This window comes from Euprymna scolopes, chromosome 22 (genome assembly GCF_053919585.1).
Source record: "Euprymna scolopes isolate OS-2025 chromosome 22, ASM5391958v1, whole genome shotgun sequence".
Lineage (NCBI taxonomy): Eukaryota > Metazoa > Mollusca > Cephalopoda > Sepiida > Sepiolidae > Euprymna > Euprymna scolopes.
Genome location: NC_136503.1, coordinates 13,482,499 through 13,508,460, shown reverse-complemented (window position 1 = coordinate 13,508,460; position 25,962 = coordinate 13,482,499). Strand labels below are relative to the sequence as shown.

General features: G+C 35.3%; 1 protein-coding gene across 1 annotated transcript in view; it reads right to left on the bottom strand.

Moving 5' to 3' along the window:
* LOC145243900 (uncharacterized) overlaps positions 1–4,497 on the bottom strand; it is a 371,787-nt gene extending 367,290 nt beyond the window's left edge. Inside the window, exon 1 of the mRNA XM_080107006.1 lies at positions 4,203–4,497. The gene's annotated coding sequence lies outside the window, so the exon portion shown is untranslated. The remainder of the gene's footprint in view (positions 1–4,202) is intronic.
* Between the last annotated feature and the right edge of the window lie 21,465 nt (positions 4,498–25,962).

The following is a 25,962-nucleotide window of genomic DNA, read 5'->3' as shown; positions in this document are numbered from 1 at the left end:
TGTTATATATTTGTTTTTTAACAACTTTTTCGGATCTATGTGTATAGTAATACAAACCTGTTTTTTTTTGGGGGGGGGGTTATGTGTGAGGGATCGGATTACCGCAAATCTTATGTAAAATGTGCAATGCAATGCAAATATAAAAATACACTTATGGATTTTTGTTTTATTGGTAGTTAAAAATCAGTAAATATTTCATCATTAATAACAAGCCGTGAAAAAAATCAGTTTTAAACAAAAACAAACAAATAAAAGCAATAAAAAGAATCGTTTTGGGCATCAGAAAATGGATACATTTTTTTCGATTCCAATACCCCAAACGTTCCGATTTTTTCGATTCCCGATTCCGATCAATCGTCTAAATCCAATGTGTATTTAGTAATGTAACGCATAGGCGAGATAGATACACAAATACGAGATACTGTGTTTGATCATTTTATTATTAAAAAAAAAAACAAAAAAAAAACAGATAGGCTAAAATGACAGTCAAGTATTATGGTTTCTGGGTTTCGTCCGTGTCGTTCACAACTGCAAGCCACAAGCCATATGTCAACAAAAATCAATGTCGATGGCATAAATTAAAGTTTGTATCGGTATTACTTGAGTTTTGGTGACATCTTATTTATTTATTTTAATTTTATTTAATTGACTATTAGCACTCAATCTGTGTATTCGTGTGTAATTTAAAACACACACACAATGACAAAAATAAAAGTTGATTCGATTTATTTAGTCAATATAAATTATGCGACCTAGAGTGGGGATACCTGGACAGAGGAAACCCCTGGCACATATGTAAACCTAGGTTGGGACTGCTTCTTCGTTGTCATCTAAACGAAAGTGTTTTCATACCACACTTCAGCTTTTCTGAGCTTGATCAATGAACGAGAAAAAAATCCTTCTAGACCGAGGCAATTTTAATTTTTTGTCTAGTCAATTATTGAAAGCTAGACCCCCCTCCCCCGACCCAATTAAAACCCAACCTTGCGTCTGACTGCACTCGTGAGGGAATGCAAATAATAGCGACCTTGCTTTGTCAGGGGAGTTCACCCTCCCAGGCATTATCTCTACTGAAGAAATACAGTCGAGTCCGTTCAGTCACGGTTATTTTTGTATAGTTTCAGGATACCTCCTCCCTCACTGGATTTTTGTGTTGCATCTTGTTGCCGTGAAAGTCACGTAAATACAGGATCGTTGAATATATTGGGCAGTGCCAATGGGCCTGTTTTAAGTAAGACGGTCTAGAGTAAATATGGTATTGTGGTAAGTGGACGAAATGTGACATTTGAAAATATCGAATTGTTTGTAAATACAAATGATGACTATACACGCCTTCCCTCTCTCACACACACACACACACACTTTTAGGTCAGGACCTTGTGGCAAAATGTGTAGTATCTGTTCTAATCAGTTATGCAGGGGAAATCCGGTACTTATGCAGAGAAGGTAACGTGCTGCTCAGCACTGCTGCTGAAATGATAACGTTATTATTTAGAAACCCATTCTTAACATGTGGAAGTGGTTTTGTAACTAGTCTGTACTCTCACCTAACAATTAAAGATACCTTGTGCATTTAGTACCAAAAATCCTTTTCAATTGAGGCATTTCTTTTGTTTATAATCGAGTTTAAAAAATCGTGAAGAAGCAAGAAAATAGATGAAGAACCCGATCGAATTGCAGACGGGAAGTCTAAATGAAGATTCTTTAAATCTATTTTGGATAATATAGTTTCCGAATAATATGTTATTTGAAGAATGTTTTGACTGCCCGGTTACTTCTGACTCGCACCGTATGTTGGACAACAACATTGCGAATTGACCTTTTTACTAGGAACACTGTAGTATTTGTTCTGATCCTACACTTCACCTTTTCTGTCTTCGGTCAGTGGAGGAGAAATCCTTCATGACTGAGACAATTTTATTTTTGTTCCTATCCAGAGTGACCCTTTTGAGGGGAGCTGGATTTTCTTATTAAAATCCGACCTTGTGTCTAACTCTGCCCTCGTGGGGAGGCAAGTAAGCCAGAGGTGGGTATTCGGCTGTGCAGATAAAAACTAAAATAGGACAAAAATATCCTTTTTAAATATTGGGAATAAATAATATTGGTTAGATAAAAAAAATGACAAGACGTTTTTGTTCTAAAAATTAGGTTAGTTAACAGCGTGTTGCACTTGTAATCTACAAGAAGAATTATGCATTTTCACAAGTTAACCAATTCTTTCAAATCCGAACAGTCCTGGCGGTTTCTGGCCGTTTTATTATTAGTAGTATTATTAACTGTTTTTATTCGGTGTTGCCTGGGTGCAAGCTGTATTGCAGCTTTGCGAGAATGTTTTTTAATACTATTTTTTTTTAATTCGTTTCAGTTTTCCCGATACTTATGCACTTATGTTACCGTGCTGAAATAATGTTATTATTTTGGGTGAAAGCCATTCTTAATATAGAGAGGGGAAGATGTTTTCTAACTATTCTGTACTTTCACCTAACCATTTAATATGGTGCTAATGCACTTATTGAAACACACTATTTTTTAAATCGTATTTTCAAGTTTAATTAAAGTTTTATTATATACGTTTTTATTAAATTGTAAGGTTAAAGTACAGAATAGGTATAGAACACCCTCCCCGTGTTAAGAATGGCTTTCTAAATAACATTATTTCAGCACGGATCAATAAATGTAGCAAGTGCACTTGCACTAGTACCAAAGATATTGTGAAACTTGAAATTAACTTGGAAATATTTTTTTAAATAGCACGGTAACATAAATGCATAACAACCGTTTCCCCCGTTATTTTGATTTCAGCAAACATGTAATTTATAATTTAAAGAAATAGAATTCAATGTGTATTTATCAAAGTCATGTACATACGGGGGAAAAAAATCAGACAACATTTTTATTCTTATTAAAATTATAACCAACTAAAACAAGCTGATAATTCACAATTGTGAAATTTGCAAACAATATATTTTTTGGTACTCATGATTGATCTGTGCTGAAATAATAACGTTATTTAAAAAGCCATTCTTAACATGAGGAGGGTGTTTTGTATCTATTCTGTACTTTAACCTTACAATTGAATAATAAAAAAAAACTTTAATTAAACTTGGAAATACGATTAAAAAAATAGCGCAGATCAGTAAGTGCATTAGCACCTAATTTTTCGATATCCATACAGACTATTTTATTTATTTATTTTTTTTAGATATGATTTACAAGTTAAATTCAATTTTTACGGAATTTTTGTTTATTAAATTGTTAAATGAATCTATAGAATAATTACAAAACACCCATTTCTATCCTAATGTTAATAAAATAATGAGTTTAACAACGTTATTATTTCAGTACGGTACACATTTTTTCTCATCCCACCGACCGCTGCATTTTCTTTTTCTTTAAGGATTCTGTACTGATTTTTATTGTATCAGGTTCTTCCTCGGAAAAGGTAAACAAATAAACGGTATTCTTTTTTTTTTTTAAACGGTGAATGAAAAATAAACCGCGTGAACGAACTTAGCAGTTATGAAAGATATTTCGAATTAAAATGAATTTTCGAGATATATATATATATATATATATATATATATATATATATATATATATATATATGCACCTGGTATTGTTGTGTTAACGAGCACCACACCACCAGCAGACCTGTTTGTATTTCATTTGAGATATGAGCAAACCACCAAAGGCGTTCGGGCCTATTTTGGTGCGTTTTGCAAGAAGGAAGTCTCTTCGATCCAGAAATTAACCGTCAAAAAAATATATAAAAAAAATAAAAACGACTGTAAGAAATTGAGATTATGTAAACACATACACACACAATAATTATTTGTATTACTCGGACTACTATCTTCATCTTAGTTGCTATACTCATAACGTTTCGACCGATGTAACCCCCCCCCCCCGGCTTTCTTCAGGTACATGTTCTCGAACTTGAGAATCTTCTATTTGAAATTGAAAATCTTTATACCGAACTCGATAATTTGGATGGAATTTAGAACTTAATCTGAAGAAGGTCTGAGTTTACATCGGCCGGTATGCTATGAATATTACCACCAAAATGAGAATAGTCGTCCAAATGATTTTAATGTAACAAATTATTAATCCTTATTTTTTAAAAATCGAAAACACATTAAAATTGTTATAACTAAAATAAATTTTTTGAAAAAGGGTTTTTTGTTGTTGTTGTTGGGGCTTACCTTATTAGAAATCGTTGGTAATTAATCCTTGTTGAGCGACGAACGTTGATTTCATTGTTGAGCAAGTTCAAGTCCGGTTTTACAATGCCTAGAATAATGTTGGGTTTTTTTTTTATTATTACTTATTTATTTATTTAAGAAAAAAAACACTACGGATAGAAGGAGCGAAAAACAGAAAGTGATATATTTATATATTATAAATAAATAGAGAGAGAGAGAGAGAGAGAGAAACAGATGTGTTTTTATAGGAAGAGGCAAAGAAGCGTGTTCAGCGTGCGACGACACTGACACTGACGATCGACTTTTGTGAACTACGGTCGGACGAAAGTGCTACAATCTTTTCACTACCAACAACTTGCTGATTTGAATTTCTTCTTCTTCTTCTTCTTCTTTTAAATAAGGGGGAAGTAACTCTAAGATACAGATCTCGTGTTACTATTAATAACTAGCTGTAAATATCCAGCGTTGCCCAGGAGTCTTTTTCTTCTGTTTCATTTTCATTTTCGTTCCCATTCTTTTGCTTTTCTTTTTTAAAACTATACAATTTCCCCTCTTCTTTTTCTTCTTATTATTTGTTATTAGTGTTTCATTATTTTTTTAATAATTTTAAATTAAATTTAATTATTACGGAATCGTCTGCTAATTAAGTTAAGCCAAATTCCTATAAAAGTAGAGCGCATTTTTATAATAGACAACAAAACGAAAAAGTGGTATAAAAAATAAATATATAACAAATGAATGTTATCAAGGCAATATAAGTTGGATAGTATTTTAACTTATTTTAAAGCGTTTATTCAGTTCGAAAAATTAGTGAGAACAAGAAAAATAGCAAAGGATAACATCTTTGGAGTAATCGCTTAAAAATAAAAAAATAAACAAAATACTGGTAAAAATCCATCCAATAAATGTTACAGTTACATTTACTGGGTGGGTTTCTAGCAGCTTTTTGTTTACTTTTCTATTTTTGAGCAATTATCGAGACTCTCAAAATGTAACCCTCTCGTGCCCTCCATGTTTTCTTCTTTACGTAACACGCGACACTACTAGTTTCAAAGTAAATAAACGCTTTGAAATAAGTTAAAACTAAAAAAATTATCCAGCTAGGTAGAAGAGTAACTTATCTTGCCTTTGGTAACATTTATTTGTAATATATTTGTTTTTGACTAATTTTTAATTCCATTGTCTATTGTAAAATCTGCCCAAACTAGAACTAATTGCTGTTAAGGTAGCGTTGTTTTAATCTCTGTTTATAAAATTAATGAATTCGAAAAATTTCAATATATTCAATACATAAGATTTGCTAAGAATTTTAAAAGTATTTGAATGATTTTTTGTTCGACAGTTTAAAGGCTTACAAACCATATCCAAATATCGAAATATCACGAAATAATTCTTTTTTTTTTTTTTTTTTTTTTTTAACTATTTACAGCAGATCGAAATTGGTGATTTATTTAACAGTAAACCGAAAGGCATTCTGGGCAATTTGATTATGTCATGAAATTATTATTTAGTGCTTCTACACTTTATCGCCGAAACTGGAGACGCCATTTTATTTCGAGCACCTGTCGATTAGAATCAGAAGGAGAAATCAGTATTTTATACTATGGCCGAATTTAGAAATAAATAAAAAATAAATAAATAAATAATAAACTAGATAAACTTCCGGAAAGAACTATGAAAAAAAGTAAATAAAGTTAAAGAGAACATATTTCCATAATTGTTGGAAATGTTTCGATTTAATTAATGAAAACGTGAAAGTTTTTCATTTAATTTTAGATTAATTTATTTTTTCCGGAAGCAATCGTTCTCCAGTTTAATTTTTTTTTTTTTTTTTTGTTATTTATTTTATGCTTTGGCCATAGTTTAAAATACTGATTTCTCCTTTGGATTTTAACAGCAAGTGCGCGAAATAAAATGGCGGCTCCAGTTTTGGTGATAAAGCATAGAAGTACCATTATTTTTTAAATAGAATTTTTTAAAAGCTTGTTTCATTTTACGCTATTATATTTTTCATTTATTCATTTCATATGAATCAGATTATTCTATTGTTGGCTTTGTTTTCCCTAATACCTTTCTAGTTAGAATTCTTTGTACACATAAAAGTTGCCAACATCCTAAGTGAAAGCGTTCTAAACTTGATATGTGCAGGTCCGTGTCGATAATCACTTAGCCACCGTTAACTCCTTATTATAGTTTTGATTTTAATAAATATTTCGTAAATAAATAAATAAATAATAATAATAATTATTATTATTATTGTTGTTGTTGTTGTTGTTGTTGTTTCTGTTGTCACATTTTGTGTCTGGCTGTTGCTAGTGCCGATTTGATACTGCTAGACGAATCATAACAAATGACCATAGGCCATCAGCAACTTCTTTTCTCATTCTTCCAGCATTTACCATAAGATTCTGGTGGTTCCCAACAAAGTAATCTTCTGAATTGCGCCAACATTGCAATGGATCCAAATTTTCTCAATCCACTTGTCAAATCCTTTGTCTCACTCCCCCGGACTGCCATCCCAACAGGTAAAACTTCTCCCTTCTTCAACTTCTACAATCATTTTATCTCCTTTTTCAAGTTTTGGTTCTTTTCAACTTTTTCCTTTTCTTTTTCCTCCACATTCACACCAGCTAGCAATGCTATATCAATGATTATTGCCTTCTGCTCTTTTTTTCCCAACAAGACTAAATCTGGTCTCTTTGCTTGAATCACATTATCACATTGGGAAATCATATTCCACAATAATTTCATATTATCACTCTCCACTACCCCCTCTGGAATATGCTCGTACCATTTTTCACTGCATCCGACCCTCTTTCCTTGCATAAAGCAATAAATGCACAAAAAGCGAAAAGATAATTGGATTGAGAAGAAAATGCATGACCAATTTAGTAGCGATCTACCAGAGGCAGCGGACAACGAACAACAATAATGAAAATAGCTGAACTATTAAGGAAAACCCTTGAATGCGGAGACCAACACACATGAGCAACTACCGCAGGCCAGACAAACTGCTGCAGAGGCAAAACATGAAGAAGGATTACATGGAACCAAAAACATTGAAGCTGCATATCTATAAGTTATCTAACCCCACCCTATACCCTCATTACCACATCATTGCCCCCCTCCTTGTTCTTCTATCCATATCTTTCAGTTCATTTTCCTTCCATTGAATAATACCCGTCCTATACCAAAATATAGCTTCTGCTCATGTATTAACTGTGGATAAAAACCAGGCGATAGTTACCAAAACCTAACTTGAAGGTTGGGACAGAGGCCCTAATTATCCAAACAGACTTTTCTTGCAATATTGTTATGCCATCTCTTTGTATTCCTTTTGGGCTAATTTCTTACAAGATGTTCTTATGAGATGTACATTTCCACTTATCTGCCGACAGTTGACATGGAAGAAATTCTGCCATTTTATCAATAGCTACTTCACATAATTTGTCCTGCGTGCTTGCCCCTATGTGGCACATATTAGAGCTTCTGTCCCAACCTTCAAGTCAGGTTTTGATAACCACCGCCAGGTGTTTCCTTTGTCCGCTGCCTCTGATAGATATCTACTAAACTGACCAAGAATTTTCTTCTCAATCCAATTGTTTTTTGCTTGTTGTTCATTTATTGCCTTAAATTCATTGCTTCTTACTTGTTTGCTGTTTTGTAAGTTTTCAAATTTTCACAACCCTTTAACAGCTTTTCCTTAAAGTCAGAGTTGTAAACTTTCAGACTATCTTCTCCTTCGTTTACGCATCGTTTTACATCCAGTAATCCTCATCCTGCCTCTTTTCTTTTCACATATAACCTATCAACATCACTCTTTAGGTGAAGAGCCCCATTCACTGTCATCGTTTTCCTTGTTTTCCTGTCCATATCTTTCATTTTTCTTCTATTGACTAATACCCGTCCTATATTCAAATATAGCTATTGCTCATGTGTTTACTGCAGATATTTTGTTTTTCCTATTCAGTCTTGACCTAAGAACCAACTGCAGTTTTTTTGTTTTTTTGTTTTTTGTATTTTTCTCCTATTATTTTCTTCATTTCAGCTTCTTTCATTTTATCTAATTGTGGAATTAGAAAAAGCTTGAAGGAAGAAAATAATACGAAAAAAATACAAGCTACAGTTTCTAAATAGGCGGATCCTTCTTCCCCATTCAAAAGATTTATTTCTTCGCGTTCAACAATTTTTACTCTTTTCAATTTCAAGGCACTGCCTTTCTTCATGCCGGATTTCATACCTACATAATTACTGAACATTATTATTATTATTATTATTATTATTATTATTATTATTATTATTATTGGCTCATAAGAGGCTTTCACACAGGTCATCGAAGATCTCTTCTTGAAAAAAACCTGTGGTCTTCCTTGGAAGCTGAGTAACAACAAGTCTCCCCAGATTTCCAATTATTATTATTATTATTATTATTATTATTATTATTATTATTATTATTATTATTATTAATAATAATAATAATAATAATAATAATAATAATAATAATAATAATAATCGTGCTCACTAGAAGTTTTCACACAGGCCATCGTCAGAGATTCCTCACTGAAAACAAAGGTGGTATTCTGGGTAACAAAAAGTCTCTCCAGATTTCCAGTACTCTCCACCTCTTTCGATTACCTTTACAAATTATTTTATGTCATCGCAACTCATTTGCCATTTACTTATCGCTGACAATGACCATTGGTCTTCACTAGAATTTGGGTGACAATAAGCCTTAACCTCAACACCCCAATCGTCTTTGCATTCATCCAGTTGAAGTCTGGTTTATGCTTTCTGTTTTCTGTCTTTTACCATTCTTATGAATCGTCCATGCAGCTGTTTCTCTTCCTATTTTTCTTTCCTCGTTTTATTCCTCCTTTCTTCTTTTTATGTCTTGTTTGTTTCTTCAGTGTCTCTGCAGTAATTATTCTTTCAGTGTTCTACATTATGTATTTTCTAATTTTTTTTTGTGTTATTTACATAGTCTTCTATACAGACCAGCCCTCTTCCTCCGTCTTCTCTTTTCACATATAGTCGGCCAGTATCATCCTTTGGGTATAGTGCATTGTGCATCGTCATGAGTTCCCTGGTCTTTTGGTCGAGATTCCTTAGTTCTTCTTTGATCTAGCTTATAAATGGTCCAGAGTATCTTAATAGTGACACTGCCCATGTGTTTATTCTTTTAATTAGGTCTCTACTATTTAGTTTAGTTTTGAGAAGTTTTCTTGTTCTTCTGAGGTATTCCTTTCCAATTTCTCTTTCATTTCTGTTGTTTTGATAGTGCCTGTTTCCAGAACTCCTAAGTATTTGTAAATATCATGTTCACCTAATGCCCTCATCTCTGTTTGATTGAGTAGTATCATACTTTCTGTTGCTTCCAGTTTTCCCTCCTTATGATTAGCAGTGTGTACTTTTCCATACCAAATTCCATTTGGGTATCCTGGCTGAAGATTCTGGTTTGTTTATTAGCATCTCTAGTTCTATCTTTGTTTTTGCAAACACTTTCAGGTCATCCATGTACATTAGGTCGTTCATTCTTTCATCTGTATTAGTGAACTTGTATCCAGCTTAGTATTTTCTTAGTATATTGTTAAGGGGCATCATAGCTATAATGAACAGTAATGGTGATAGGGAATCACCTTGGAAGATACCTCTTTGTATTTGAATCTCAGTTATGTGGTGGCCATCAGCTGTCAGTTCAAGTCTGTATGTTCTCATTGCATTTTCTATCAAATTGATTATCTTGTCTGGTATTTTGTACATTCTCAGGCATTCTATTATCCACACTTGTGGGATCCTGTCATACGCTTTCTTGTAGTTGATCCATGCCATGGTTAAATTCTTTTTTTTTACTTTTTACTTCCTTTATGATTTTTCGGTCTAATTGTACAATAGGTCATGTATTCCTCTTTTTTCTTTTTTGACATCCTTTTTGTTCCTTTCGGAGTAGTCCGCAGTTATGAAGGGAATAATAGATTTGCTCCCTCAGTTGTGCAGATAATTTTTTCCACATTGTAGGTAAACTGGTTATAGGCCTGTAGTTGCTGAGGATGGTCCTTTTTTTCTGTGTATTATTGCACCGGTGTGGTTCTACTTTTGGTCATCCATTCTAGTACATGTGATTTATGGATATATCTTTCAGTTGCTGAACTAGCCTTTCATAGAGTGTTGTGAATTTCTTAAACCAATAGGCATGTATTCCGTCATGACCTGGTGCTCTTTCACTCTTCCCATATCTGGCTCCAGTAACATTTCATTTCTGTCGGGTCCGGGTTGTTCTGTTTTTGATTTCCCTCCATTGACATTCTGGAAGAATTGGCTTTCATTATTTTCAAAGGTCCTGTTTTGCTTGCACTGTTCTGATTCGATATCGTCCTAATCCCCCTTCTTTTGTTGGTATTTTTTGCTTCAGTTCTTCCTGTTTCTTGTTAAGCCTCTCCCCACTGGTTACATTTCTACTTTTCTATCCTCTTCTAATTTTTTTTTTATCTTGTTTATCTTTTTGACTTCTTCCTTTAGTTTGTTGATCTGGGTTTCCAACCTCACTTCCCATCCAGTTTTGTGGGTCCATTTTCTTTCCCCGTCTTTTTTTTTTCTACTTTAAATTTCATACTTAATGTCTTGGCACTTGCATAAATTAAATTGTTTAGATTTGTAATGGTATCTGTTGGGATGTATGGGAGTAGCTTGTTTACCTTTTCTGTTTCAGCTTTTAATTTTTTCCACTCTTGATTCCTTAAGGATGGAAGCTTTGTTTTTTCCTCGTTCATAATTTATCTGATATTTCCTACTTCAGCTACTTTATTTCTGCTGAGTTATGTTGTTTCATAGATCTCGGTCTCCATATTTCTTGTTTCCGAGTTTTACAGGTCTTCTACAACTGGAATTTCTATGTGTGGGATTACCACAACTGTTTCATCCATTTTCAATATCCTCAGTCTTTGAAGTGGCTTCTATAATATCATTCCATTACAAGTATATTCTTTTTTGTTGTCTATTTCTTCTTCTGAATTTTTGGTCTACATTGGTTAATTTGGTTCTCCTGTGTTTTATCTGCATTGTTTTGGTACCTGAAACTAGAGGGGACACTTACGTGTTCTGTGTTGGTATATTATTGTTTCTAAAATTAGAAGAGGAGCCAACATTCGCAGGATGACGACTGAGTCTCCCATGCTGGCCACCGGGGAGGGGGGGGTCACCTGCCGTTCATGACACCCAGATCTTTCTTCTGGGTTCCACATTGCATATTATTTGTGAGTTGCATTTGTGAGTTGTGTGGTGTTTGTGGCAACACCAGGCCCAGAATTGTTTTACCTGTAGTTCTGTCACATAAATAGTGTTTACCTTTCACGTAGATGAGAAACATTGTGCACTATTGCACATGAAGAACATCCACAGATGGTATAGATACGAGGACAAAAAGTTTTTTGAAAGGAATGTTGAAGGAGGATATGTCCCTCCACTTTGAAATTCACAAATATATTAATTACTTTCCTCATTAATCTAGAATATTCCATTCCTGCATTCTAAAGTCGCTAAAGCAGACATGTTACCATTTTTCACCGCTCACTTGCACATTTATGCTTGAAGCACGGATTTATATTTCAATACAAACCCATGTGATTATCGTGAAGAAACTTTTTAAAATATTTTTAATTATTATTTACTCACGATGAGTTCTCACACAGGTTATTATCATTGATAACTCGCTCATAATAACCAGTGGTGTTCCCAAGGGTCTATGTGACAGCAAGTCTCCCCAAATTTCCAGTACTTTCTAAGGTTAAATGATCAAGTGTTAACTATGCCATGCTTCCAACTAACAATTTCCAGGTTTAAATGCGACACACTGCTGTCAAGATTTGCTGCTCCAACATCCAATTCCAAATCAAATCAGTCTCTGAAAAATCAGGCCTTTTCATATTTAAACAAGAAGCATCATATTTGCATATGAGGTGACGAGATCGCAAGCATTTAAAGAGAAGTAGTAGCCATTTTTACTCTTCATTCGTTTTGTTTGAAGGAACAGGTTTGTACCAAATTTTGAAGGAATTTAATCATACTCTCCATTCCTTTTGATAACCTTTGCAAATGAATTTGTGTTATCGCAACAGCCACTTACCATTGATTTATTGCTGGCAATGGCTATTGATCTTCACTAGAATTTGGGTCGCAATTAGCCTCTCCTATGTCCTAGTCTTCATTGTACTCGGTCTTTTTATCTTCCTTGACTTTTCTTGGCTATTTAGTGTGGTGCCAGACTGTACTGACCTACACTTTTTATTTCATTTTATTTTATTTCAGGGTGAAGACGTAGTTAAATTACCATATTGAGTTTTTTTAACAACAACGGCAACAACAATAATAATAACAACAACAATAATAACAATAACAACAAAAACAACAATAACAATAATAACAACAAAAATAACAACAACAATAACAATAATAACAACAAAAACAACAACATTAACAACAACACTAATAACAACTACAACAAGAGTAACAACAACAGCAACAATAATAACAACAATGACAAATACAATAACAATACCAACAACAGCAATAACAAGGACAACAACACTAGCAAAACAACAACAACAACAACAACAACAATAACAAAAACAACAACTACAATAACGACAACAATATTAATAACAACAAAAACAACAACAATAGCAACCATAACAAAAATACTAAAAACTAACAATAACAACAATAAAAGCAACAATGACAATAACAACAAAAACAACAACAACAATATTAACAACAATAACAACAATAATTATAATAAAAAAGGAAGAACGTGCAAGTCACGCAAATTCACATACACAGACACAAGGAGATGGTGGTGGCTAAGTGATAAACAACAAGGACTGACAATCTAGGCGTACCCAGTTCGAAACCAGTTCGTTCCACAGAAACATCGTCTCTTAGGGTATTGGCAATCTTCACGTGTTTTCTCTCGTAAGTATGTCTTTTTAGGAAGGATTCTAACTAGAAAGATATCGGTGAAACGAATGCCAACAACAGAATCATCTGATTCATATAAAATGAATTAATAGACACACGTGCTTGAGTCAAGCACTGCTTGACAATCTGTTGTTTGTTGCTGTCGAGCTGAGGTGTGTTTCTCTTCAGTTCCACCTTCCCAGGCTTTACCTTCTCTCTGAGAACCGCTTGAATTGCTAATCACCTGAAGTGACCCACCGGGAAATGGCAACAGGATTGTGCAGGTATTTTGTTTTGTAGCGGAGGATTTCATCTAGTATAGTTTATATTATAGTTGCAATCACACCAAGACTTGGTCAAGATCAAAGTGTAGTATCTTTTCTTCAGATGCTGCACTTCCATTTCTTGTTCTCTTTCGGTGAAGGAGCAGTCCTTCACGACTGAGGCAATTTTTTATTTTTGTACCTTTTCTCCACGTTAAAAAACGACCCTGGTGTCTAACTCTGTCCCGTGGGGAGACATTGTAAATTGGTACAATCACACCAAGACTAAACGCACCTGATAATAATTTGATGAATCAAACCAAAATACTCGTGAAAAGAAAGAAAAGATGGAACAAGAAACATACGGAACTTATATGCATTGATTGATCAAAATATTAGATGGACTGTTCGAAAAATTGAAAAAGAAAATCTTATTAAGCAAAAACAATTTATGTTGTCTATATATATTTCTCTTAGTGTGCTTGTCTGTCTGTCTGCCCGTTCCACTTTTCTCTGAAACTACTGTGCCGATCTGGCTGAAATTTTGTAAGTAACTTTATTATGTTAAGGTGCAGCGAACTAAGTATATTTGTTTCACAGTTAGTGATTAATAGGGATTAGTATTTAGTGCCAAAAAATGAGAACAAATTTAACAATATTTAACCATCAATTTGGCATTAAGCACTTATTTGAAGTTAACACCTATAAATTTTGCCCGTTTTCAAGCCTAGTTTAATAATGTTTGCCTAAATGAAAATATGCTGCCCAAATAAACACTATATATTATGTTTTTAGCTTATTACTTAATGTTTAGTAATTCAAATGAACTTTTAAAAACTTTTCAAAATTCTAGATATTATGAAGTAATGTATTTTTACACATTAGACTTGCTTGTTAAGTGATTGGTTATCACACGGGTTCTTTTGAGGGAGAGGATCCAATTTATTTAATTTTTGCGACGTGATTAATTAATTATATTGATTGCAAACTAAAATTAATGTTTTCATATAAACACAAAGCCTGGCCTAGAAATATAGTTTTAATCGTCATTACACTAATGAGAAAGACAGGTTTATCTCTGCACTTGCGTCATGTCCCACGTCACGAGAAAATAAGAGCATTTGATTTCAAGACAGGCAAAGAAGAAGAAGAAGAAGAAGAACAAGAAGAAGAAGAAGAAGAAGAAGAAGAAGAAGAACAAGAACAAGAACAAGAACAAGAAGGAGAGTGGAGAGAGAGAGAGAGAGAGAGAGAGAACATTATACTAAGAATATTATCGATCGTCTGATTAAAGATACGAACTGACATTCTAGGTGTGCCAAGTTCGAATCCAGTTCGTTTCACAGAAAACTTTAATTTTGGATGTTCGCACCCTTTATGTGACCCTCTCCTGTAAATATCCGATGTCTTTATAGAAAGAATTCTACATAGAAAGAGACCGGGAAAGGCCAATTCCAGGAATAGAATCGTCGGATTCGTAGGAAATGAATGATTGACTTGTAGAGAACTCCAAGTGAGTAAAGCAGCAGCAGAAGGAGGAGGAGAAGAAAAAGAACAACAACAGCAGCAGCAGCAGCAGCAGCAGCAACAACAACAACAACAGCAAAATTATGGTTCAATTGTAGCATAGGGACCGCTGGAATTGTTGCGGACTTTGTAAATTAATGTTCCTTTTTACTTGCCTCCCCACGAGGGCAGAGTTAGACACAAGGTCGGTTTTTAATGTGTGGAAAATCCAGCTCCCCAAAAAGGGGCACTCTGGATAGGAACAAAAATAAAAATTGTCTCAGTCATGACGGTTTTTTCTCCACTGACCGAGGACAGAAAAGGTGAAGTGTAGGGTCAGAACAGATACTACACTGTGATCTTGGCCCGAAGCAAAGAATTTAATGTTAACCAAATAAAAAAAAATACAAGATAACAAGTAAATTCAGAGAATACAGTGGTTAAAATGTAGTCAAATTGATTGCTAGAAAGATGTCTGAGCACTTTTGATTGCGAGTTGTAATGCAGTTGTACGTGTAAGGGTTTATATAGATGTGAAATGTCTCTCGTGCTCATGAAAGATTTGTTGAGTGATGAGATATATATGTGTTATTCGTGTGAACCCTGGCATGGATGGGATATGTACCAAATCCGCACTGCGATTTAAAATATTATAAGTAACGAATGACTAATATGGAAGGAAACTGATTATAGTAAAATAGGTCACCATTTAACAAATGCTAAATTCACCGACAGAATGCTGTTAATGGAAGAAAGAGAAACACGATTAAGAAACCAATTTATATATCAATAATTTTACAATGACGTGAAAGACATTTTGGATGAGTAAATGAATGGTAGAAAAGTTTGAAATCTTGCGTTGTACATTATTTTTAGTAAAAAAAAAAAAGAAAAGACTTGTTTGAAACGTATGTTTATTCACTGTCCCATTTTGTGTGGTGTGTGGATATGTGTATACATTTTGGAGTTAAGATGTAATTGCGGAGAGAGAAGGAAAAAGAGAGAGAGAGAAAAAAGAGAGGAAGAAAAAAGAGAGAGACAAAGAAAGAGAGAGACAGAGTGAGAAAAGAGGAAGAAAAAAGAGGGAGAGAGAGCAAAGATACTTCGCTGTTTTGTTATTAGAAGAGACTTATTCACAAAAACTTGTCTACTGAATCTGTTTCAACAAGCGGGAATCCCTCTTATTAGCTTAAAAATCTATTTTGCAAGTTTGTGTGAAACTAGCCTGAGTGCCCGGCGTTGCCCGCGTGTTTGGAGGTGTATGTTGAGTAAATAAAAAAGTGGTAGTAGGCAGGCAGGCAGGCTCGAGCCCGTACCGCGAAGGAAGAAAAGAATGGGGGGAAAAAAAACGTACCGTCTTTGCCGTTGCATCTATCGCCGAACCGGAAGTGGAGAAGATTTAAATTAAGGCCAGTCAATCGAAAAGAGGGAATGACTTTCGAAAATATCGTTGAAAAAGCGACCCCTCCCTGTAGAAAAGTGCTCAGTTGAGGGTGAACGAATTAATGTATTTAGCCAAATTTTCGATATTTGCCGTCCGAAGGGTCGACCTTCAAAATCATACAGATCTCGTGAAAATCCGTCGCCTCTGTCAAAAGTTTTAGGCATACATACATACATACATACATACATACATGATTGCAACGTCTTGTCAGACGAGTGCCACTCCCTCAGACATGAGCCCCAAAATGACTTCCATCGCTACAGGACCATTTTAATAGACAAATGCCTTAGGGAGTATCTATACATAGATAATGTTACAGAGTCTTAGCTTTGTACGACAGCTAAGTCTCTCTCTCGGTTCAAAATGTTGAGATACAGCAACAAGCAAGAGAAAGATAACCAGCAACAAGTTAAATTGCAGACCAGCTTAATGCGGGTACTGGTTTCCCGCTTTATGGTTTTTTAAATCAGAGATTTGCTTCTCCTAGAAAGGTTGCCTTCACCACGGCTTATGGGAGCCCTCTCCACCCCAACACACACGTACATACACACAAACACACATGGCCATTGACCCCGAAAAAGGGTTCATTCGCCTTTTGGAAGGTCTTGTTTTTAATCCTTCAGGGAGACTAGCCACCCTCCTCACTAAACAAGTCTGGTGGGGGAACCAGTTTAGTCGCTGGTGACCCGACCATGAGGCAGGTATAACTGGGTTACATGGTACCAGTAGCATATGACATGACCTGACATAACATACATACATACATACATACATACATACATACATACATGTGAGATTTATATTATAGACCAGCCTGGGTGCCCGGCGTTGCCCGGGTGTTTGGAGGTGTGTGCTGAGCAATAATAATGATAATAATAATAATAATAATAATAATAATAATAATAATAATAATAATAATAATAATAATAATAAAGTGGTAGTAGGCAGGCAGGCTCGAACCCGTACCGCAAAGGAAGAAAAAAAAAACGTTAAAAAAAAAGACTTAATGCCTTTGCCGTTGCGTCCATGGCCAAACCGGAAGTGGAGAAGGTTTAAATTAAGACTAATCAATAGAAAAGAGGGGATGTCTTTCGAAAATATCGATGAAAAAAGCGACCACTCCCTGTAGAAAAGTGCCCAGTTGAGGGCGAAGGAATTAATGCTTTTAGTTAATTTTCGATATTTGTCGTCCGAAGGGTCGAGCTTCAAAACGATACCGAACTCGTGAAAATCCGTCGCCTCTTTCGAAAGTTTTATACATACATACATACATACATACATACATATATTTAAACAGAAAGGTGAGAATTATCTATAATATCAATCTCACCTGTCTGTTTAAATGTATGTATGTATGTATGTATGTATGTATGTATGAATGAAAGAGTAAATAGGACGCCTGGAAAAAGAAATAAAGTAGCGTTTACAACTTAGTATTTTTTCCCGCGATCTCTCATCGTGTATCTCTGTAATGTTACTCTTTGATACATGTAGTGTATTTTGCTGGAATCGTTTGAAAGTGTCAAGGACAGCGCTAACAATGAATAAATATGTAGCTAAATTAGTAAATTAAAAGATTACTAATAACATGAATGGGTCACCAGTTAGCAAGTGCTAACTCAACAATGAGATTTTGGGAATGAAATGAGAAAACATGAATTTACAAACAAAATATATTTATTTCAACAATTTTATAGAAATGTAAAATATACGTTTAAAGATCAAAGTTTGGTGTGAATTTTAAAGTTCATGAATGTGTTTATATATATATGTGTGTGTGTGTATATGTGTGTGTGTTTATATATATATATATATATATATATATATATATATATATATATATATATATATATATGCATGTATATCTATATAGTTAACATTTTATAACCCACATACGTTTTGGAAAAAGTCTACAAGACCACCCAAGTTACGGGCCTCTTTAAATGCTAGGTGGACACAAGCGAGTAAACATTCACCATTTACTGTATTCTGTTTGCCACTGAATTAACAAACTAAATATATTTATTTCAACAATTTAACAGAAATGTCAATTATACATTGAAAGATCCAAGTTTGGTGAGAAATTTTAAAGTTTTTGACTAGGAAATAGACAAAGTTCATTTCAAATTTCCATTGTGTGTATGTGTGTATGTATAACATGCAGCAAAGTTTGCAAGTCTACTGCTGGTCTGAGAAGACATGTGATTGTTCATAGGAATACACTTCAACCTCCAGAGGAAGTCAACTCGATGGAAATTGCTCAATTTGTGTGTCACATCTGCATCAAGATGTGCAAATCTGCGCCGGGAGTGCAGAGTCATCTGATATGGCATGGACGACAAGATTGGGAGAACTCAATGTGACGGCGATCATCTGGAAAGATGCAGCAATCATCATGTATGTATTTATGTATGTATGTATGTATGTATGTATGTATGTATGTATGTATGTGTATGTATATGTATGTATGTGTATGTGTGTGCACGTGTGTGTGTTAGAGAGTTTACTTTTTGGGTGACATGTGTTCACTGAAGAAGGAGCATCAGGCTTAAAGGAAATTCAGCGTATCTCACCTTGTCTTTTGGGATTAACATTTGGAGAATCGAGGTATGCGTCGCGATATTTAGGAAGAACTCTGAATTTCTATTCATACAGGCACTGTTTTATACGTTTGTGGAATTTCACACTGAATGATTACATTCGCATATAGGTGTTTCGTTTTGAGGTTTGGAAATATTTCCATTGGTTGAAAATTCTTTGCTTTAACATTTTCAATTTAAAAGTTGGTAACTTTAGGAAGCACCGAAGAGAACATGTCGAAACACACCGGAGAAAGAAAGAGGGAAGACAAATCAGAACTATTTGCTTTTTAGCATTCATTTGAATCGCATTACGATGTAAAAATCCGATGATGAAAAGTATAATAGAAAGAAGGAACTGTAAGCCAAACGAACAAAAAATTGGTTTATTGTAATAGCACGGACGGCTATATGAGCGAAATGACGTCATGGTAAAGAAAAAAAAAGAAGCGAACACATTCGAGAAGACGATCAGGTTAGAGACGTGGATGGCATTCGAGAGCACGTCCGAAAAGACGATCGTCTGAGAAAACGTTACAGAAAACGAGGAAGTAAATGTTGCACGAAAAAGTGAGTTCGAATTATTTTTTTGTCTTAGTATCCTTTGCGACTGAGTCTGCAACGTGTGGGTCCCCTGAGTAAACGTGTTTGGTAACGCTACATTATCATGCTCGTTCATTTCGCCGCAGATCAATTTCTAATCTACCACATCACATACCTATTACTAAACTATGGAATGTTAATCAGAAGTAGCAGATTAGCTGCGTCACTCGATTACCTGTTTGTTTCCATGAGAAAAGTTTCAAGAGTTTTGTGGCCAAGTGGATAATGCTGTAACTGTTTCTGGTGGACGATCGATGTGTGCGATGCTGATTGACGAACACTGCAAGTAATATATTTTTCAACAAATATTCTAGCGGAGATCAAAATCTGCGCGCATTTTCGATGGGAAAAGTATGATTTGTTTCGGCGTGGAGTTATAACATCTCGGTGACATCTGGTTGTTCGATTTTCTTATGCTGCATAAAGGATTACTTCAGATATTCTAGACAAGTTTTACCTTTGGCTAATTGTTCCGTAGGCATTTTGTTTGCACATGCGCATTGTCAATTTTGTTGTTAATGTAGTCAACCCGATAACATATTGAATGCAGTACTGACAAAATATCTTATTTATTTCGCAAGTTTTTAGACTAAAATGTTGATACAATTGATTGTTAATTCTGCATTGTATTTCTTGTTCTGAAATAATATTGTGATTTGATTTTTAGCGTCTATAAATTTAAACTTTTATTGAATATGTTCAACCGGCGTAGTTGTTATCATTGCAGCATGGATGTATGCTTTAATCTAAGAATCGCAAAAATTGATGAGCATTTTTACAGGTGTGTGTGTGTGTGGGGGGGGCAATCAGTGCAAAAGCGCCAACCTAAAGTTTAAATCAAATTTTTCCCTTATTCAGCAATAATTAATGAATAAATGTGTGTAAAAATCATTCTGTTATTTTTTTTAAAAATTTATTTTAAATTTCTGAAACCCTTCGTTTTCGATAACATTTTTGGAAAATTATTTCCACAATTTTATTTTGTCCCTTGCTTTCTCTCTTTTCTTCATCTTTCCCCATTCTCTCTGTTTCGTTCTTCCTCCTCCTCTTCTACGTCAACATGGTTATTTGGCCCGAAAGATTTAGAAGTGTTGCGGTACCACCAGTAAAGAATACCGCTTAAAACAAGATGGCGACGACTTTAGTAAAACTAATTTCTTTCTTTTCTGTCTTTTTGTATTCTTTTTTCCATGAAAGTTTCTTTTTTTACAAAGGAGTGACCACTATCAAGGCCCGGAGGCCATTCGAGGATAAGGGTTAATGAGTGTACGGAAGTCAATGGGACAATATCATAGTAATCGTTAGTAGTGGAAATTTTGTAAATTGGATTACTCAAGGGGAACGGCTCATCAAGAACTTGTTTACGTTGGACTTGAAGACGACCATATTGTAATTAGCTGGAAAGCAGGCAAACGGAAGCGAGTCCCGTAGATGAAGAAAGAAGCTTTGTTCATGGAATCTACGTTTAGGCTTAGGCACAGATAAAGAATGGGAGAAATTATTGATATTGGTTTAAGCTAGACGAATGTTTTTAATGAAAGTCAGTCAAAAGGGGGGGCACAGATTGGAGCTCAGACAGGCACTTGCCATCAAAATAAGGATAAGGTAGAAACAGGCTCGCAATGTCTCTTTTGTGTGAAAAAGTTTGCAGGGAAGAGGAAAAGGCATCCTCCACTAGGCTACGAATTTTATACTGAACTTTGTCAAGGCAGGATAAGCTGCTTCTAGCAGATCCTGCCCAGATTTGGCAACAGTACTCCATACTTGGACGTACTTGGCTCTTATACAGATAAATAATTGCATCAGCAGTGAGATATCTACTGGAGCGGTAGAATGATCCCACCATTTTTACAGCAGCCTTGGCAACGGATTTGATGTATATGTTCCATCTCAGATCAAGAGTGAAGGTTAATCCCAGAAGCTTGTCAAAACATAGAGGCTCCCCAAGACGAGAGCGATTCATTTCAATTGATGCCAGATAGGAGATTAGAGCATTGATAATGTAAAGATAGAAGCTTGGTTTTAGATGGATTAAAACGAACCGGTCACATCTTTCCCCATTGAACCACGTGCTCAAGATCAGGGGTGATAGAATCAGAGAACTTAGTCGTTTACGGCCTTTAAGTGTTGCCGCAGATGGTAGTGTCGTCAGCATAAATGTCTACACATGATCTTAGGATGTGATTTGAGCGATCATTGATGTAGATCAGCAAGAGTGTTGGACCCAGGACGGACCCCTGAGAGACTCCAGCATTAATACTATGAGCTTCTGATTTCTGCCCATAAACCACTACTCTTATAAACCTATCAGAGAAAAATGATTTAATAATCGAAAAGACATTTACAGCTATACAATAGCTGAAGATCTTGTGAAGTAGACCTTTATGCCATACCCTATCAAAGGCATTTTATATGTCAAGAGCAATTACCCTAGAAAGGAAGCCTTCGTCGAGTGATTCACTAATCCTATGAGATATAAGTGTTAGCATACCTACTGTAGATCTAGCAGAACGAAAACCATATTGCATGTCGCTGAAGAGGTTATTTTTTTACTGAGGTGGTTAACTACATCTCTATTTAACACATATTCCAGCAACTTACTCATGACGGAAAGAAGACTGATTGATCTGTACTGAGAGGGAGATGCCTATCACCTGAATTCTTAAATATGGGCCATGCTGATGATGTTTTCCAGGGTGTTGGAAAGCAATTCTTTTTAAGACAACGCTTAAACAGCTTTGTAAGTATGAGAGCTAGTTCTGGTTGAAGCTTATTGAGCACTATAATTGGAATGCCGTCAGGGCCAGTTGCTTTACTGGAATCAAGGTCTTTGATTAGCTTGGCAACATCACGACAAATATTTGTATGTCGCATAGCGTGTTTCATAGGAGGAAATTCGGAAGGTTGGCGGCTGAGATCGTTTAGGGTAGAATTAGCTGCAAAGTTTTTGGCAAAGAATTTTGCTTTGTCCGATGCTGACGAGATTACCTCAGGTCCATTGATGATGGTTGGGATAGAACACACACTTTTATTCAGGCCCCTGTTTGTTATGTGTCAAAACCAAGCCGCTGCTCAGTTACTTTGGACACTGGACTGTATAGTGTAGCGTAACACTCTCTCGCTCTTTATTATTCTTTACAGTGGTTGCTGGAAGTTCTGAAGGCGGCTTTAATCTCAGTACATCTATTACGTTGGAAGCAACGGAAAAAGTGATTTCTGTACGTAGTGGCAGCAGCACATTCTAGGGAGAACTACAGCTGGCTGTTAGGTTTTTGCTGGAACGGTTTGGATGGTATGAATCGGTCTATACCTATAATTAACCATTCAGTCAGGTCTGATACATTCTTTTTAAACATGGAATGCAGAGAAATATCTGATATAAATACACGGAAGATAGTCTAGTCAGCCATAGAGTATCGATATACTGTACGACGGAGAGGTTTGCCATAGGTGTTATTACATTTTGTTTTTATCTTAACTGAGAAAACCAGATCAGAAGATCTCAGTGGAGACAGAATGGAAGATGAACAGGGCAAGTTGTGAGGAAAAGGTCCAGGAGACTTGCATACTGAACATCAGTGTTGAGCAGACGGGTGGATTCGTGAACAATTTGAGTTAGGTCATAAGTAATGGAGAAATCGTGACAGAACCTCCCCTTATCATTTGTTTTGTTTGAGTGAGTTAACCATTCCCCATTATGAACATTGAAGACTCGACAGACGTGAATCTTAACCGAAGGATGTGCAGACAGGATGAGGTCAATTTTCTCAGATATGCTCTTAAAGATAGTAACTCCGCTGTTGTGAGGGCGATCGAGGACAAATATAAACGCAATGATGTGAGCAAGTGCAAATCGGAAGCAATTATATGGTAATTCAAGGTCTTCTCTGGAGATGTCCTTATCACATAGAAAGCCATCTCTAATGTAGACACATATTCCATGCCCATGGCGTCTTGGGGGTCAGAGAGGATAAAAATTTTCTTCATTTTTTATAAAATTAAAGTATATTAAAATTGTAATAGTTATAAACCAATAAAGTGAACTACGTAATGAAAGACAAAATTTACAGAAAAATGACACAAGTATGACAAACAATCGCATGTTGTGTTTATAAATACACCCGCTCAAATATGGCCTTAAATAAACCCAATAAAATAGTTACGATAGAAAAGAAATTAATAATTCTTTTCCCGTCCAAATTTAAAGAGAGAGAGAGAGAGAGAGAGAGAGAGAGAGAGAATCAGCTGCTAGCAGACAGACGACAGACAACAAAAATACGATGTTATCTGATATTTTCTTTAAAAATTATCAAGTCAAAACCAGAACGTTTAAAAATGCGTCAGACAACAGATACGTGCAAAATAATAATAAAAAAAGATAACAGTTTTAAATGTAAGTTCAACGTTTATAAATCCAAAGAAAAGTACTTTTGCATAAACTGAAAAGCAAAGAAAACAAAAATAGAAAGATACATTAGGGTTATCTCCCTTGATCGCATATTATGAGTTTAGAGCTGTTTCCTTTTATGACTTGCCGAATACTATCGTTTGTCATATCTTTTTTTTTTTTTCAAAATAACTACTTTTCAATTACGTATATGACCATGACCTTTGTAAAAAATAAGGCATGTTAATAAAAATAAAGTACAATTGAGACAAAACGCGAGAGCGCGTATGCCAGCAGTAACAGCCAACGCATGCAAATGACCGAGCTGAAAAGAAAAAGTATATATAACAAAAAAAAAAAAAAAAAAAACGCGAACCCTTTAGGTTAGAGAAGGACAGAAATAGACGAGTTAACACGTGGGCCAAGAGTGACAGGGAAAGACGCGTCCTAGACAAGGTCAACGAACACAGCGTACCACGTGTTCGACACGGCAGAGTCTTGTTAAGAACATTTGAGTACGAGAAAACTTTTGAGCAAAAGATGAGGTGTTTTTCTGGAAGTCATCATCGTATCAGGCGAGTTCTTCAAACCGAATTGACTCTTTACCTCCACAAATCTCTATCTTCCATGGCTTTAGGAAAATCTTCAAATTGTAAGCCAGTCAATAATTTTGTGTACGTCTTAACCGATCTTCCTACTTTAGCGGTTCCGTGTTTAGGATCCCGCAGTACCACATCACTGACGACTTTATCTTTTCTTTGTAGCAATATCCAACATATTATGTTCTTCTTTCTCTTATTACTGCAGAGATCCTGGGCAACCGACCATACAAACGGCCAATGGTTCGGAGTGTTTTCCAGTTTAAGTTTAACACTGCCTGGAGCATTCTAGTGTCGGTTCCATCTAACTTACTTTCAAGTTTTTCTTGAAGTACCTGTAAATAAATGTCTGTTTCAACTGAAAAAAGGAATTCGAATTCTTCCCCTGTATTTATCTCCTCCTCATCCCCATCCTCCTCCTCTCTCTTCCTCTCTGTTGTTTTCGTCATTACGAGAGAAAGAGAAATTCAGTTGGTACGGTGACGGTTGCAAAAAGTTGGTTTTTCGATTTGTTCGAGAATGGATAGGTTGCATGCCAGCTCAATGTTTCGAGTTTTTAAAATACTCTTTCAACTGTTAAAATAAAAGAATTCTAGTCGTGTATTAAAGACGTGTTGTTCATTAAAGCGTTCAATTCCGGCACTAAAAGTCTCTGTCCGGATAATTAATTCTCAGGGAAGAATTAATGACAATGCTACTTTAATGACAATGAGAACTAAACACAACGTCCGTATAACAGATGCAATGGATGACATATTAACTCATTGATCTATAGGGATGTGCCTATCGTCTAATTGTTTGTTAAACGCACTGGGAAGCTGGTTACTGTGCCAGGATGTAATAGCCTTTCCAGAAATGTCCTCACGACACGGACACGCCAAGTCACTCTTTCGACAAACGATCGCGTCATAACACACACACACACACACACACACACACACACACACACACACACACACACACACACACGCACACACACACATCTCCAATTGTAAAGTAGTTTACAAAAGAATAATTTATGGTCCGTACATAGCATGCAAATTCTAATTGTATTAATACACACACATATTCAAACACACAAAGTAAACAAACACACACGCACACACATATATATGTATTTCTGTTGTTCATTATATATGAAGGTAGTTACAAAAGTAAAGCCTCTTATTTTTTAACTCAAAATGTTGATGAGCTACGAAAACAGGAGTGATACCGTTAAAACGAGCGACCTTTTGTGTTTCAGAACTTATTTTCTACGTAGGCACCACCATTTTCAATGCATTTTCCTTGGGTATTCAATAACGCATCTCTACTTCTAACGCACGTCCGTGACAGGTGTTGCTTTCTTAGAGTTCCACACCGTCAATATCAGCAACAGAGGGATGAAATTTTCGGGTCATGAATGCATAAGTTTAGTTATCATAACAATG